Source organism: Numida meleagris, chromosome 5 (assembly GCF_002078875.1).
Source record: "Numida meleagris isolate 19003 breed g44 Domestic line chromosome 5, NumMel1.0, whole genome shotgun sequence".
Lineage (NCBI taxonomy): Eukaryota > Metazoa > Chordata > Aves > Galliformes > Numididae > Numida > Numida meleagris.
In genome coordinates, this window is record NC_034413.1 from 70,642,734 (window position 1) to 70,658,734 (window position 16,001).

At 47.9% G+C, this 16,001-nt stretch overlaps 1 long non-coding RNA gene across 1 annotated transcript; it reads right to left on the reverse strand.

Annotated features, from left to right (window-relative positions):
* On the reverse strand, positions 8,166-12,097 carry LOC110400685. The gene is made up of 3 exons (XR_002440029.1): positions 11,984-12,097; positions 11,671-11,742; positions 8,166-8,530 (listed from the first exon to the last, which is right to left on the reverse strand). It is a non-coding gene; the product is annotated as an uncharacterized LOC110400685 (long non-coding RNA).

Consider the following 16,001-nt stretch of genomic DNA (forward strand, 5'->3'; position numbering starts at 1 on the left):
ATTTTGTCTGGGGTGCAATGATAAACTCTCCCAGTGGTGGGAATGCAGACGTTCATGTCACCATTGTTGGGGAATCTGTCCTTTTCCTCCAGTACATCTTCAGTCAAGGGCCAGGAAGTTTCTCATGCTTTCCCTATCTGCAAGCCATGGTCCTCATTGCTCCTGCTGTAATAGGAGCCCGTGCACCCTTGCAGAGCAAGTCCCAGACATCCCCACTGCATTGTTTCAATAGTGGAAGCCGATGGAAGACCCAGGGCTAGGTAGAATATGGCACCTCCACGTCTACAGCTCTAGTTTGGTACCGACTGGAGAACAGACAAAAAGTAGAAAAAAAGAAATACTATGGGTTGGACCTGGATGATTTTTCTAGTCCCTCCCAACCCAACTATTCCATCGCCCTTTCATGTCCCTTCCAACCCAACCCTTCTATGATTTCATGGGATAAAATAAATGCAGAGCAACATGTATTTGGACAAATATTTTGACAAAAATATCTAGCACAGAGTTTATTTCTCTCGCTGTTACTCCTGAAGCTGTACTGTCAGCTTGCTGTCACTACAAGTGCATCAGTGGGACAGCTGATTCCCAGCCCTCACCCTTTTTCCTCCTTATTTTTCCAGCGTACCATGTTCTCACCACACCATAAAGAAGAAATAATACATTGTTGTTGGAAGGGTCAGACCCGCTGGATCAGGGCACGTTTATGTGGCTGAGCCTGAGTTAGAAGGAGATAACAATTACCAGCAAGTCATTACTTAAAAACGGGATAATTTTTCAAGCAAGCATGAATGCATCTGCGCATTTACAGCAAGCAAATAGGTTTGAAAACTCCCTGAACTGGAAAAAAAACCAACAAAAAACCAGGGTGAGGTCTGATCACGTGCTTTTCTCTAACTGCATTTTAAAGAACTATTTGCTTAGCCCTATAATCTAAAAAGTGAAACAGGATTTCAAGTTCATCCGCATCTCAGCGCTTCGCCGTTTAGCCCGTGGCTAAACAAGATTTTCCTGTTCACAGTTATGGTTTCATGTGTGGCTGTAATAAAAAGCCTCGATAAAAATGTAGGCATTCACAGAGCGAGCACTGTCAAATCGCTGGTTTTTAACTAAACACGCCTTACATAAAAAGAATCCTTCAGCGTACTGCTAATCTCCCAGCGCAACATTTCACAGTAATCGGGGCTGTCACCAGCGTGTGCTGAGGCAACGGTCCCACTGTGCAGCACACGTGCGGGCACAGAGCACGAGGAGCTGCAGAGCTAACCTGGGACTTTGCTTTCCCCCTCCGAGAGCACAGGAAGAGAAATTGGGGTGCTCCAAGCTTTTGCTAGGAGCTCGCGTTTGCTGCACGCTCCTGTAGCGCCAGGAGGTGATGCATCACTCCAAACCATGGTGCTAGCAAACGGCAGTGCAATGAGAAAGCTTAGTATGCTGTAACAGTAAAAAAAAAAAAAAAAATTAAAAAAAATCCCTAATCAAAGTCTTTCGAATTATATGGAATACTGACAGCTTTTTACGCTGTTTTAATTAAGTACACTGTAATTTAAACCACTGAACCATAACAACCCAACGTTTAGCGTTATATCCCTAGGAGAACTTTAAAAATATGCATAATTCTGCCCGGAAGGTAATTGAAGGATATTTTTGGGGTGGTGGGGGTAATTAAAGGTTATACAGGAGAGTAATAGGAATTTTACTCGGGTACTGATAGCGTTGGCAACTGTGCTAAAACCTCCTCGGGAAAGAGATTCACGTTCCGGGCTGAGCGCTCCTCCCTGTGTTTGGGAAGGCAGCAGTGAGCTCTGCAGAAGGGATGGTGCTGGGGAGGGATGCAGGGGTGGCTGCTATGTGCAGCAGGGGACAGCTCTGGCACAAGCACAGGGCAGGTTGGCTGGGGAGCACGGTGGGACTCAGCGCACAGCCCCGCACACAGCAGCTGCTCGCAGCAATCCCATCACCAGCCCTTGAGCGCAGGGTGGTTCGCGTCTGTTCTACGGGAAGGAGGAAAAACAATGCACGAGGGGTGCTTAAAGTCTCATTCCCAAAGAAGTGCAGCCCAAAGCATCGCAATACATCATTTGAGGGGCGATATTTGCTATACATTAAGCAGGAAAAGGTGCTCGCAGCCCCCGAAACCTGACGGGCTGCATAGATAGAGCTGCCATAGTATGTACAGGGAGATTCAATGTGAAAAGTGGAAGATAATGTGCTCACACACTAATGGGCACTGAACTAGACACAGGCTCATTTTTCACATCATGTCATCTCTAAGGTTTGAATAAAAAGTAATGGCTAGAATGAGCCTGGATCTATCTCAGACATTATCATTTGCCTCCTCAGTTTTATTTGTGTTGACTTGTACAGTCTAAAAAGATGACAGTCTCCGGGCCCCCGGATCAGTCTGAGTGATAATACACAGCACATTACACTGCTGGTGACAGGTTCTGTTCTCCTCGCTGGCATATGAGCGCGGCGCATCTCCCTCCGTCATCTCAAATGCTATAAACTGACAGAATAAAGAATCTTGCAGAGGGGACATCACAAACCCTGTCTGTTATGATTTTATGAGATAAACTGGAGTTTCTAGGGTATCTTGTTCAGGAAATTAGTGTCAGTCAAACTTTAGGGGATTTTTTCTTTTTTTTTTTTCTTTTTTTTTTTTTTTTTAAAAAAAAAGATAAATAGCAGGCTCCAGAAAAGTGGCTCTCTCTATTGACATCCCCACACAATCAAAGCCTAATTTCAAATCATGGGGGAAAACAAAAAAAAAAAAAAAAAAAGATCCATTTTAAAGTAAGAATCCTATTATTCTGGTGAGGACGAAGGGAACATTTCCGACTTCATCTGAGCATGGGCAAACAGCCGTGCATTCCCACAGCGCTTTCACCTGAGCAACACCACAATCTTATGCTGCATCAGTATTTTTCACTCTGAAAATGCCTCGGATACCCTCACCAGCCCACAGCCCTGATCCTAGGAGTGGCTCCAGCCATTACGTCCAATGATAAATTCACATAACCTGAGATTTCTCGGCTGAACCTCGCGTGCTCGGCCCCGTGGGCATAATGCTTAATTAAGTGTAATATCTTTATTTAAGACTGGCGCTCTCGCTAACTCTGAGTAGTGTTCCAGAAATTATTTTCAGAGATTTTTGGTTACAGGAACGCATAGGGGAAAAAATATTACCGAGATAATCTGCAATCTGTAGAGATCTATGAAAAATCGAATTCTTTTGTTTAACCTGGAAGATAATTCCAAGCCTGCAGTTAATGAATCCCAGTAGGTTAGAGGGGCTCGGATTAATCTCTGCTGCTCTAATCCTGCTGCGGGGGGAGGGCCCTCACCTCCTCGTGCAGGGGGCAGGGACCAATCCCAGAGGGTCCCCGTGGGGCTGGGACTGCTCCCACCTCGCTGCCATTAGGTGCAGCCAGGAAGCCTTTAAAGCCACCGCTATTCCCTAACCCTACCAAGATGCTTTTCTTACGCTTTAAAAAAACATATACATTTCAGAATCATAAAAATTTACAAGTACTTGAACCATAATCTGCCAATTGTGGCAGCTGTTTCCCATGTAATTTCAGATACTTCTGTTATAATGAATGTGTCTCACTTGGCTGAAGTTCCTGTGAGTATTTAACTCTGCCTGTACACGGTCCTTTCCAGACCAGTTTCCTGCTCTGAATTTCCTCTGCTGTCTAGATGAAAGGATGTCACAAAGCATGCAAAATGTATAAGATATACAGCACTGGCTTCCATCTCTGTTTGAGTAGGAACTCTCTCCCAGGGATGCTTCCACTTACCGCCTGGCAGATTTCTCACATCGCGTTTGAGCGCTACATACATTTGATAAGGAATAGGAATTAAAGTCGTAACAAAAGTAAAAGCCACGTAGGAGAGTTGAAGAAGTGGAGGGAAGCAGCGGGAAGCTCAGGACTTACTTCTTCCTTCTACAAACTGTAGCACCGTGGTTTTAAAGCATTTTTGCACCGTTTCATCTGCAAGACCCTGATGCAGAGTGAGCGCTGGCATCCCACATAAAGTGTTCTGCCAGAGCATGACTTTGTAGAGCCACAGGACCATTAAGGTTGGAGAAGACCTCTCAGAAGCCCAAGCCTCACCCCAGCTGACCACGTCCCTTAGTGCCACATCCCCATGGCTCTGGGACACCCCCAGGGATGGTGGCACCCTTTCGTATCCCCATAATTGTGGATATTTTTTCCACATCTCATCTTTAATCATCTCCCTCCAGTCACCAGCAAGGACAGTAATTAATGAAACGTAACTATTAAGTAGTACCTGCAAGCAGTTCTATCTTAGAACTTGGCCTTAATTTCATTCACTACTGAAACTGGATATTTAATAATTACTGAAAGAGTCAATCCTGCTTTCTGAAAGATTCTCCAGTTTTTGTAGCCTGAGCAGTGCTCGTGTTCCCATCTCCAATGAGGAGCAGTACTGGGGGCAGAGCCACGCAGGGCACCACAGGGCGGGTGCACCCAGCAACACAGCGCATTTAAGGGAGAATTTTAGCTCAGGGTGTCCAATGCCAGCATTGCTATGGCAACACCCAGCAGTCGGTAGCAGCCATAGGAAGGCTGCGTGCTGGCAGGTCGATCTGCACTGCGGCTGCTTCCACACCACGAGGCATGGAGATGTCCCCAGCCCAGGACCTGTCCTCCGTGCCACAGAGCAGCATTCCCCACAAGGCCAAAGGGCTGGTGCACAGCAGTGTGCTTCAGCAGTGCAGAACCATAGAATCATGAAGACTGGAAAAGACCCCTAGGATCCCAAGGCCCAACCCCACCCACCCCACTGCCCACATCCCTCAGTGCCACATCCCCATGGCTCTGGGACGCCCACAGGGATGGTGACCCCCCACTCCGGAACAGCTGTGCCAGGATGCCATTGGCCTTCTTGGCCGCCTGGGCACACTGCTGGCTCACGGTCAGCGGCCATCCACAAACACCCCCAGATCCTTTTCCTCCACGCAGCCTTCCAGCCACTGCCCCACGCCTGTAGCGCTGCATGGGGTTGTTGTGGCCAAAGGGCAGGACCCGGCCCTTGGTCCTGTTGAACCTCATCCCATTGGCCTCAGCCCAGCAATCAGCCCGTCCCGATCCCTCTGCAGGGCCTTGCTACCCCCAGGCAGATCGACGCTTCCAGCACACGTGCTGAAATGCTGATATATCAGTGACAGAAAGATGCAGCAATCCTGGAGCTGCCTACCCTGCAAGCAGGTTTGCCATCCAACACAGTAACCCCGCTCACGTACCCAGTGGTACCTGCTTCCCCCAGACAAAGAGGAACCTGCCCCAAACAATCTGGTGTGGGATTATATAAGGCCCCATCCCTTGGGGAACCTCGGCTGCTATTTAGCTGATTGCAATTTCTCATCACAGCAATTCTCAACATCATCATTATCAGAACAGCAATCAAACACAAACAGGAGCTGGTTCTAAATGAGAGGTGGATGGGTAATGAAATAATTGCCGTGCTTCACAGCCCAGGGACACTCCCCAGCCCCCAAATACCTGACCTTCTCCCGGTATGTCAGGTACGGAGGTTTCCATGTTTTACATCACTCCTGAATACGTTACAGCCATAACCCTTGTGTTGCCAAAGGCATGGTGGAAACTCCAGCTGATCTCAGAGAATTCCCTTTGTAATTTCCAATTTGAAAACGTATGCTACGCAATCAAAAAAAAAATACATAATTTCTTTTTAATTGTTCCTTTGTGCTGTCCTGTGGTTTCCCTGTGCAGAAAAAGGAAATGTCTCAAGGCACAGACCCATTGCAGCAGTGCTCACACCCGTGCTGGGGCTGTGTAACGCAGAGCAGATTCTCAGATGCCATAACTGTTGCATTTCTGATAATGCAAAGGTAATTTATCACTCAAGAAAAGCACCATTACGTGCCCACTCCAGGTACAAACACTTATCCAATTAGTGTCTCTGCTGGACAAAAAACCCCAGACTTGACTAGAATTAAATGCCTTCCCGTTGCCCAAAGGGAGACTGCCCACCAGCTGCTGAAGTCAGGCATGCTGAGCCCCAGACATCCAGGAAGTGGGAACATCCTAGGAAAAAAATATTAGTGTTCCTGAAAACTTCTCAGCTCTCTGGTACAGAGACTCACAGCCACATCGCAAAGTACGTTTCCAAAGATGCCTGCGTGCCAGAAGTCTTCACTCCCTGCACGCTCTGCTACCGCGGCAACCTGCTTAGCAATGCTCATTGCCGCTCATCCCAACATTTCCATCCGCATCCACCTCAAACCCCACAGGTGTCCCTCCAGATCCTAGTCAAAGCAGCAAGGAAATGCTGAGGGCTGGCTTTCCAGCTGCCACATTTTCTTGGTGGAGCAGAAGCTGAAGCACTGCAATAAACCCCCATTCACCGCCCATCTCTGCCAAGCCTTACCATAAGATTGGTGAAGTAAAATTGCTCAGGTCTTTCCATTTAGCCTATAGGGGTAAGAAGCTCAACTTCTCAGGTTTTGCTTAAAGTTAAAAACCCTGGTGAAGTGTTTATTAAGAGCCTCTTGAAAGCAGGGAGACCAGGCCCTGCATCCATCCTTTAGGACCTTTTGGCTGCACTGAGGGCTGGCAGGGACATGCTGCCCACACAGATCAGGAACAACACCTCGACCTTCCCTGGGGGCTGCACTTCAGGATCCAGAAAGTGAAGATGAGCTTTCTTCTAATGGTTCTAATTCTTTTTTTTTTTTTTTTTTTTTTTAAGAATTATTTTAATTTTTTATTCAGTGATAAGTATCCTACCTCCAAGCATCTAGGCCAGTACTGTGTGCAAGGAGCAGCTCATTGGGGCCACACTGGGAGCAGCACCGTTGGGGGATGCAGGATAGGGCACCTTTGTGTGGCAGCGTGGGAGATTCAGGAGAGGACACCTCTGGGTAGCAATGTAGGGGCAGCATCTCTGTTCTAGGGATCAGCCCAGCTCTGAGCTGCACCAAGATCTGGATCCATTAACTGCATGCAGGAAGCTTGCTCCAGCTCTGATCAACAAAGAACTCAAGCAAATGCTGTGCTCCAGGTGCAAGGGCTCCCTGGAACTGCTCCTTCTCCCTCGTGTCAGACACAGCTCAGCACCATGGCTGAGTGCACGTGCACCATCCTGCTCTATGTGAGTGAGCCATTTTCAAAGAGGTAAAAAATCAGGGAACACTGGAAGTTTGGCTTCCTAGGTGAGATAGATGGCATCGACTGGCTCCTGGGAGCTTATTTGGTGGCGTTGGATCATTTCCTAAATCACTAACTCCTCTGTCAGTAATGTTGCACCATGCCAGAAGTCAGCAGTGAGCAGGGCTTGGGCATCTCCACGGAGGTGGCTGAGCATGTGTATTTAGGCATACGCATCTCACAGATACATGCATGTATATGTGACATATATACGTATACAGGAACATCTGTAAGTCGGGGATCTTTTTCCTCCACAATTTGAGCAGAAATACCCAGAACTCACTGGGTACTTCTCAATGCGCACCCCAACCAAACATCTCCCCATGGCACCATGCACGTTCACCTTGCAGCCAAGCCCTGACCGACAGCGAGCAGCTGTAGGACATCAACATATAAATACACCCCCACACACACCTTACAGACTATCCTGCAGGCATCTGGGACAACACCCTGCAAGAAGCCACCAAGCACCAGTGACAGCCCCGTGGCAGCCATCCCCCCTCCTTCCTGCAGCACATCAACACAGCAACGCGCTGCTGGTGCGGGGCTGCGCCCACGTGGCAGCACACAGGGCACAGGTTGGACACCAGGCCACGGGCTCTCCCTCCCATCCTCGAGCAGCCAGGTCTGCACGGAGCGGTGCCGCCGGTGGATTCGGGGCGCGGATCCTGACAGCGCCTTCCCAGACGTATCGCGTCTTAATCAAATTTGAAAATAAAACATCCCCGCGCCGGGCTCCGCCGTAAAGCTAAAATTATAACGCACATGTTTTTATGCTTTGCCAATTACATTTGAAATAGGGACTGTTTGTTTCAGCCCCTCTAAAAATGAGACGAGGATGAGAAAACAACCTATTTCCTTATTAGGTTCAGGAGTCAAAGGACTCCGCCAGGAGCCGCAGGCTTCAAGAGCAGAGAAGATTAAGACATATATTGGATTCATGATGGAGGGCACAAAGTTCATTTTCAAAATAAAACAGAATTTTATTCATATTCCTTTTAAAATTCAGATTGCCATTTGCCAGCTGACCTGTGACATGGCAGCAGTGTATTACATTTTCAATGAGCAGCCTGTCTGGAGCTGCCGGCAGAGCAAACTGCTTCCTGGTCGCGCTTCCCCAGCACCCTGAGAGAGCAGGAATTTGTCGGGATCCTTGTCAGCATTGTCAACGCTGAAAACAGGGACGGGGCGGCGTGTTTGTTTTTAATAAGGAGACATGCAGAATAGCAAAGTCACCGGCATTATGCGCCGAGTGCGGCCGATAACAAAGAAATCTGAGCTCGCTGCAGTTCGTATGGGGGAAATCAGGGTGGGAACGTTTGGCAGCTACGCTGAAAATAAAAACAAAAGCAGACTAAGGGAAAAAATACATCTATATTTAAAAAATAAAATGCAAAAGCAGCTGAAAGCAAGTTCGGGGAGCGCGAGTCAAGGCAAGGCTTTCTATAGCGTGGAGCTCGAATTATCGCTCTCGCCATCTGTCAAAATTCTATTACAAAAGGCACATATGCAAAGATACACGAAGACTGATTTTCATATATATTAAAACCCACAACTACAGCAGAAAAGCAGTGCTGTGCGCTGCTGTGCCCGAGAGCTCCGTTTGGAACTTTTGGGGCTTTGCTCTGATTCAGCTGCATCAGAACAAAGGGAGATGTCCTGTGAGGACCTGGAGCTGCAAACACACACAGGGGTCAGTAACATGGGGCTGGCTGGGGGCACAACACTGCATGGCCATGCGCAAGGAGGAGGAGGAGGAGGAAGGCTGCATGGGGTGGGCTCCACACAGGAACCCCCATTCCACAGCAGTCAGGTGCCTCTGTCCATGCAATCAGAGCAAAGCCTGCCGCTCCCCTGACAACTCCATCAGCAACCCTGCCTCAATCTACCTGCAGGTAACGCTCAAGGTGTTTGGGCACCGAGAAACAAACCCATTTATGACAGATGAATTTGGATAATTGCGTATCAGTGCAAACATGCCTCGTGCTCGGCGTAAGGATGCTGATGAATAACAATTCTCCGCACGCTGAATGTTAAAGTTTTCCCAGCCGAAGCTCTCTCATGTGAGCCATGTTAACCTGCAATCCATACATACCCACGTGTCGGCAATGTATGAGCAGGATAAGCAATTTTGCTGGCAATCTATTTTACATCATGAACAGCTGAGCTCTAGGACAGAGCACCAGGCGTTAGTGCAGGAGCCGTGGAGGGAAGCGCAAGGGATGGCTTCTCCCAAAGGCATCTGCACCCCAGAGCATTGCAGGCTCTGCAGCCACAAGCAAACCAGGGCTGACCCCCATCCTCGGACCCCAACAGGGGCCCCTGCAGGGAGGAACACACACGGCTGCTCACATCCCGCATCCAGGAGTCAAGCTGCATCACTTCCACCATAACACATTTCTGCACAACACAACGGGACTTCACTGATGGCAACTCTGCTTTGTAGATACCCACGGAGCACAGCTGGCCCCTGCAAACCCTGAGTTCCATGAGTCTGACTAAGAAGTACAAATAAATGCAAAGCAGAATGTTTATTTTTTTTCGAACACGGATGCATTTTAGACCTGATTTTTTTAAGTATTGATGCTCATCATTGCCAACATTCAACCAAAACCATAGGCTTACTTCCCCCGTTCATTTTATTAAGGTGTCTGGTGGAAGTGAGACGTGCAAAGCCTAGCTGTATGTTAATATGCACAATTACACCGATGGTCTGTACTATCAGTACTCTTCGGATGAGTTGCAATAACAGTTTCTCTGTGCCAGACTGCCAACAGCAGTGATGCCACCAATGCTGCCCTGGAGAAGTCACAGTGCTCGCAGTCCCAGCCCCGTATCTACATCTCTGGTGGCTCCGGGCTGGGGCAATGGGCACAGGGCCCATCCTGCAGCCAGAATGGTGCTGCCAGAACCCCGTGCACCACCAATAGCACAAGGGAGCGTAGCTGCTCCACTCGGCTCTGCCTCCCAAACCTGGCGCTCTCCTCCTCGCAAATAGGGCAGGATGCAGAACCCTTAATTGGTGTGTGCTTCTCCAACACGTTTTTAATGAAAACGCAGCACATAACTCTTAGTTTGTTGGCTGGCAGAGCCCAATTTACAAAAGTGGGAGTGCAAGATAAGAAAAGAGTACATCTGCAGAGCAGGCTGTGCAATGAATCACACAGTGCCAGAGTTGAGCAGAATATAATTGAGTCCAACATCTCTGAGCACTTTCACCATAATTAATGATAATCTGTAACAGAGGAATCTGAGATTCCAGTTCAGAGAACTGTTTAATTAGGCCAAGTAATGAAAGCAGAAGCAGTACAAGAATATGGCCTGCCTCATGATTAATGATTCATGCTACTGAACACAAAAGTGCCGCACCGTTAACTCTAACGGATGCTGCATCTCTCTGGCATTTACAAAATAGTGAAATGCATGCATTTTTGTATTTTAAAGACGTAACTGGCAGTATCCTTTTCTGAGCTATTTACATGATAAATATGGTTGCAAAGGTAACCGTCTTCCTCTCGGGTTCTTTGCTCTGAGGTGCTTCAAGATAAATATGGCACTGCCCGAGCGACGGCATTAAGGTAAGGTCTCTCCTGCTCAATAATTAATATCTTCACTTTTAAAGTTAGCCAAACACTGATGTTTTTCCTTTGTACTTTGATGGCACAGATGAGCCCCAGTGAAATGATGTGCTCACAGCACCGCTACGCAGACACTGAGCTCTCCGGAATGGAAAGAATAGCTCGCCTCATAAGGCACAAAATGGGAAGGGAAGAAGAAAAGAGACAAGATGGGAAGTTTTGTGCAGGCTTCCACTCTCCCCGGGTCAGGGTGCAAAATGTAGAGCAATTTGACATAGAATTGCCCTAGAAGTGTAAGGGACATGACAAAAGAAGTGATAAGACTGCCTGGGGCTTTAACTTACAAGCCAGCAAATTATATGGGTTTTATGTGACTATTTACTCCGCCATTCAATGAAACAAGGAGCACTACTTATCACGGGCACCGCAGAAGCCCACGGTGCATATGCAAGGTCTGAGATAAGAACACTCTCACAAAGGAACACGTTCACTAATGTCTCCATTCCCACCAGATGAGGTCTCCTTAGGTGCCTGCCTCAGAGGCTGCCGCGCTCCTGCACCCACTGCGACTAATGCGGGCACAGGACATTACCTCCTCTCTGCTGTAATGGGTCCCCATCTCCATCCTGCTGCCATCCTCATCACAGCAGGGCACCCCCAGTGCCACCCCCCCTCTGCTTCCTGTGTGCATGGCTGCTCCAGGGCAGCCCCATGCTCCTCAGCTCAGCAGATGTGGCCTACTCAAATTTTCAGAGAGGCCCTGGGCTGCCTGGCCTAGTATATGGCAACCCTGCCATGGCTTTATGGATGGGCTTCAGGATCCCTTCCAACCCAAGGTGATCCATGGTTCAAAAGAGTTTCACTGCACAAGTTAATGCCAAACTAAGACTCACCACCACTACTGAGCACCGCAACACTTGACCCCCGTGATACAGGAGATTCTCAAGAAGAAAACCCTTAAAAACCTGAAGGCACATAAAACAACAGCAGCTCAACCTGGATATACATGAGCCATGCCAGGCAAGTGATACAGCGCAGCTCCAGCAGCATGGAAAGGCAAGGTACAGGCTTGGAGCACCTTGCCTGCTTCTTACAGACAGAGGTAAGGCCTGGAAAGGGCTTAGGAACAGCAGTGCTTTCCAGGAGGACTCAAGGAAAATTCCCATCAGAAATCAAAAAAGCATAAAAAAAGCAACTCCATCCTACCTTCTGTGCAAGGCAGGACACTGCATGCACCTCCTCTTGTGAAGAGCACAACTGCTGCTGGCCAAAGGGCTTCTAAATGACCACCTGCAGTGAAATACTTCAGGTGATGGGTAACTCAGCCCACCTGTTTGCAGGAGGTTCTGATGGCTTACCCATTTGTAATTAAAACCATGCTCACAGCATCACATCAGAACCTTGGAAAGTCAGCAGTACCATCCTCAGGTGTTCTTCAAAGCTGCCATGAACTGTCCTATCCTGTAACTTATCCTGCAACAATCAGCGAGGGGTTTTAGTGTTTCGTTTACAGAGGGCTTTTTCCCCACCAAAAGGTGTAGGTAACTCTGTGCTCATCGTTATCTGTCCCTGGCAATCTCTGCACTATCTACAAATCCATAACGGACGTTGTTACAAGTGAAGCTCAACTTCTTGAGAGCTAAGAAGGGAAATGTAGAAGTATTTCTGAAACTCCAGCTAGCATCCTCATTTTTTCCCATCGTTAACCTAAGGGAAACTAGCACCGTGACATCTGGCCTCACTGAGAAAATAAACATAAAAGGAAGTGTTGAGATCAGCCTGAGTTTTCCACTTTCCCATGCCAAATACTGACTTATTTTAAGTCTCTTAAGAGGTATTAAAAAGAGCCCAAGGCTTATGGCACTGGGAGAAGAATTCAGCAGCCTGCTTTGGCTGCCTGTGAGAAGTGCTGCGCAGGCGTGGCTGGGGCTCCTGCAGCTCGGCCCTATAGCAGCTGCTCAGATGGGTGGAAGCTGTGATTCACAACAATTCATCCCTTAACATGGGAGGAAGGGGACCATTCTGCTCTCTCAATACCTGCTGCCCCCAAATGGGGCCTGAAAGGCTCAGGAACATTGCTGTGCACAATGCTGGAAACCCAAAGCCAAGAAAAAGTAGTGATTGTAGGGTCTGGTTTTTGAAGCATCCTTTTCCCTCTTCCCAATGGCCTCCCCTTTCCGGGGCTGCATTCAGCCAGCCCAGCCTGCAGCTTTGCAGCAAGACAGTGAAAGTGCTGGGCGAGTCCTTGCACCAAGCAGGGCCATGCGACTGCAGCTGAAACGTAATGCACTGCAGGCAGAGAGAAGCAGCCCTGGTGCAGAGCTGTGAGCCCACGGGTGGATGTGTGGTGCCCAACAACCCAGCCAGTCCCTGCCACTGCCCAACGCCAGCACTTGAACAGCTGGAGTTATTGACTTTGCAAAATCAATAGCTATTTTTATTAATCATCTTTAGATAGCATGATGCTCCTACTATATCTCTTTCAGTGACTAATACAATAAATTTCCCCTTTTGATGTTCCCTGACATTTGAGCAAATTAAATGGAGCATTAAATATGATCCTCTTTGGGACAAAAGTGGGCAGAATCATTTGTGACTACTTTATTAACTGCTAGGAGAACGCTGGCAGCACCTTCAGAACGTTGTTCAGCAAGCAGCATTTATTATTATTTAAATTTTTCAGAGCGGTGCTATATTGCTACGGATCAAATGGTTTTAGTTTTACCCAAACGGAAATATTTCCATATTTATTTTTAGCATGAGCAGGATACCAGACGAAGAACCGCGGTGCATCTTTTCCACGTGTGCTGCAATAAATACTGATAAAGTATGCTTTGTCATGAGAAAGGAGGATATCCCTTAAAAAGTTCACGTGCATGTAAACTTCTAAAAAAAAAATGTAATGACACAAGCATTGTTATTTTCTTTTATTCCATAAAAGTGATGCCAGCTTGCACAGTTTGTCCAAAGAAGAGATGGTCCCTTAAGTGTCAAGCCCTGCAAGACTGCTGGGGTAGCGTGCCCACTGCCGTGCCATGGGGATGCTGATGCTCTGCAGCACACAGCCACGCTTACCCACCGTGCACTTTCCATCAGCTTCTGCCACCATTTGCATTCGAACATTCAAAACACTTTAAAAAACAAAAATAACAACTTGCATCACTTAGATTTTCTCTTTATCATTGCTTGACAGGGGAAGTACCTTGGGAAGAAAGACGGCACGAAGGAAGTCGCCCAGCACCCACTGCAGGTCAGAGCACAATTCTGCCATTTCGGTCCATCTGCTGTTTATCAATGTTTGCACAACACATCCACCCAGAACCTAGACATGCCTAGATTATGTCTTGATATGAGATTAATGTACACTGCTTTCTCCTACTGCCACCAAAATTAGAAGTAAAACTCCCCTCATCTCCCACAGAAGCACCGGTCCTCTCATAATCGCTGCTTCTTCTGCTGGGCAAACATTGAAGTTTCAGATTAGGGAGATAAGAACCAAGTGACATAAAGTAAGAACTGTCCTGAATTTTATTCCAGACTCAGAGTGACCCCAGACACAAACTTCGATTGAATCTGGAGTATAAAATGGAATTCAAGCTGACCTCTGTCCAGGCACACTGCCTCTGCCTGCAGAAGCAATACAGGTGCGTTAGCACAGCACTCAGCTTGAGCTAATTAATCCTGCATAGAAACTAATTAACCTGAGATGAGCATTGTCTGAGTACCCAGACAATGCCTCCGCTCTGTGCCCCTCAGGCTGCAGGGCTGTGGTTTGGGCAAAGGTGTTCATGGCCCCACGCTTCCTCCTGCTTCCATGGCAAGGATTCCTCCCACCGTTCCTCCAAACCTTCTGGCCCAGGGCTCACTTCTTTGGCTTCACAGGTCTGCACCTCTGAAGGGACCTCCATGAAGGAGTAGCCAAGAGACACAGAGGACACGTGCCAGGCAGCACCTCGCCATGCAGGGAGACACAAACACCCGCACGCTGCACACCCAGACACTGCACACTGCAAACCCAGACACTGCACACTGCAAACCCAGACACTGCACACTGCAAACCCAGACACCTGAACACTTTTCTGCATCCCAGGGAATGGCTGCAGCTCACAGCAAGCAGCACCGGCCGGCTGCAGCAAGGCGCCAGGTAGCTGCTGGCTTTAGCGAACACCAAACTCGATGGCTTATTAAGCAGAAAGTAAAGGCTTTGCCCACCTAATTGGTATTTATTGTTTAACAGCTGGCTTGCTGTGCTTCTGCTGGAGCTCCTAGCCTTTCCCTTTTGTCACCTGCATGGGGCGAAATACAAAAATGACAGCAATAGCCTTAATACGCTAATAGCCAGCCTCGGGCAGCTGGGATGCGTGCAATTAAAAAGTGTGAAAATGAATAAAATAAAGTGGAGGAAGCACAGGGCCACTGCACTCCAGGGGATGGGGAGAGGACAGAGTCCAGGATGGGACAGCCCTGCCCATGGCAGGGGGTTGGAACTGGATGGGCTTTAAGGTCCCTCCCAACCCAACCACTCTGCTTCTATGATTCTAGGACAGCAACACCTTCCCATGCCTCTCTTGAGCTGAGATGCTGACCACTAAGGCCACCAGTGCATTTTTTACCACCTGTAATGCACCCCTCATACACAAACCCTCCCGGATTTGCTGCAGCGTAGAGCAGATCATCTACACTTTGCCCACTGATGAAAAAGGATGTCAAGAAGAGCAATAATAAATGATTTGCCAAGTGTTGTTACTCATCGAGACGTACGCTGAGAAAAGATGTCCTCAGCCAATGCGAGGCAGGTATGTGGGTGCCATCAACTTATAACAAGAGCAAAGTTGCTTCACAAAGTCTTTCCTTTGCATATTGTTTTCTCTTCAAAGCATCACTTGGATTATTCAGATACCAATATCTGTCAATATTTAATGTGTTATATAAACTTATACATCACAGCCTCTGCTCTCGTCTGCTGTGTTTTGTTCCCAGGGCAGTGCTTTCCTGGAAGCAGGCTGCCCCTGTTGCATGGAGCTGTGCTTTTGTAGTTGCACAGCAGAATGGTGACCTCATTTTCCAGCAGAAAACAATGAGGTGGCACCTCCAAGTGCCCCGAGCACTGCCCAAACTGGCCTGTGCCCCAGAGAAAGGCAAAGCAGCTGGGTCTGGCACTTTGGAAAGGTAAAACATGCTTAACCATCTCTGTTTGCTGGTTGAGTTTTTTGGTAGTTTTAAA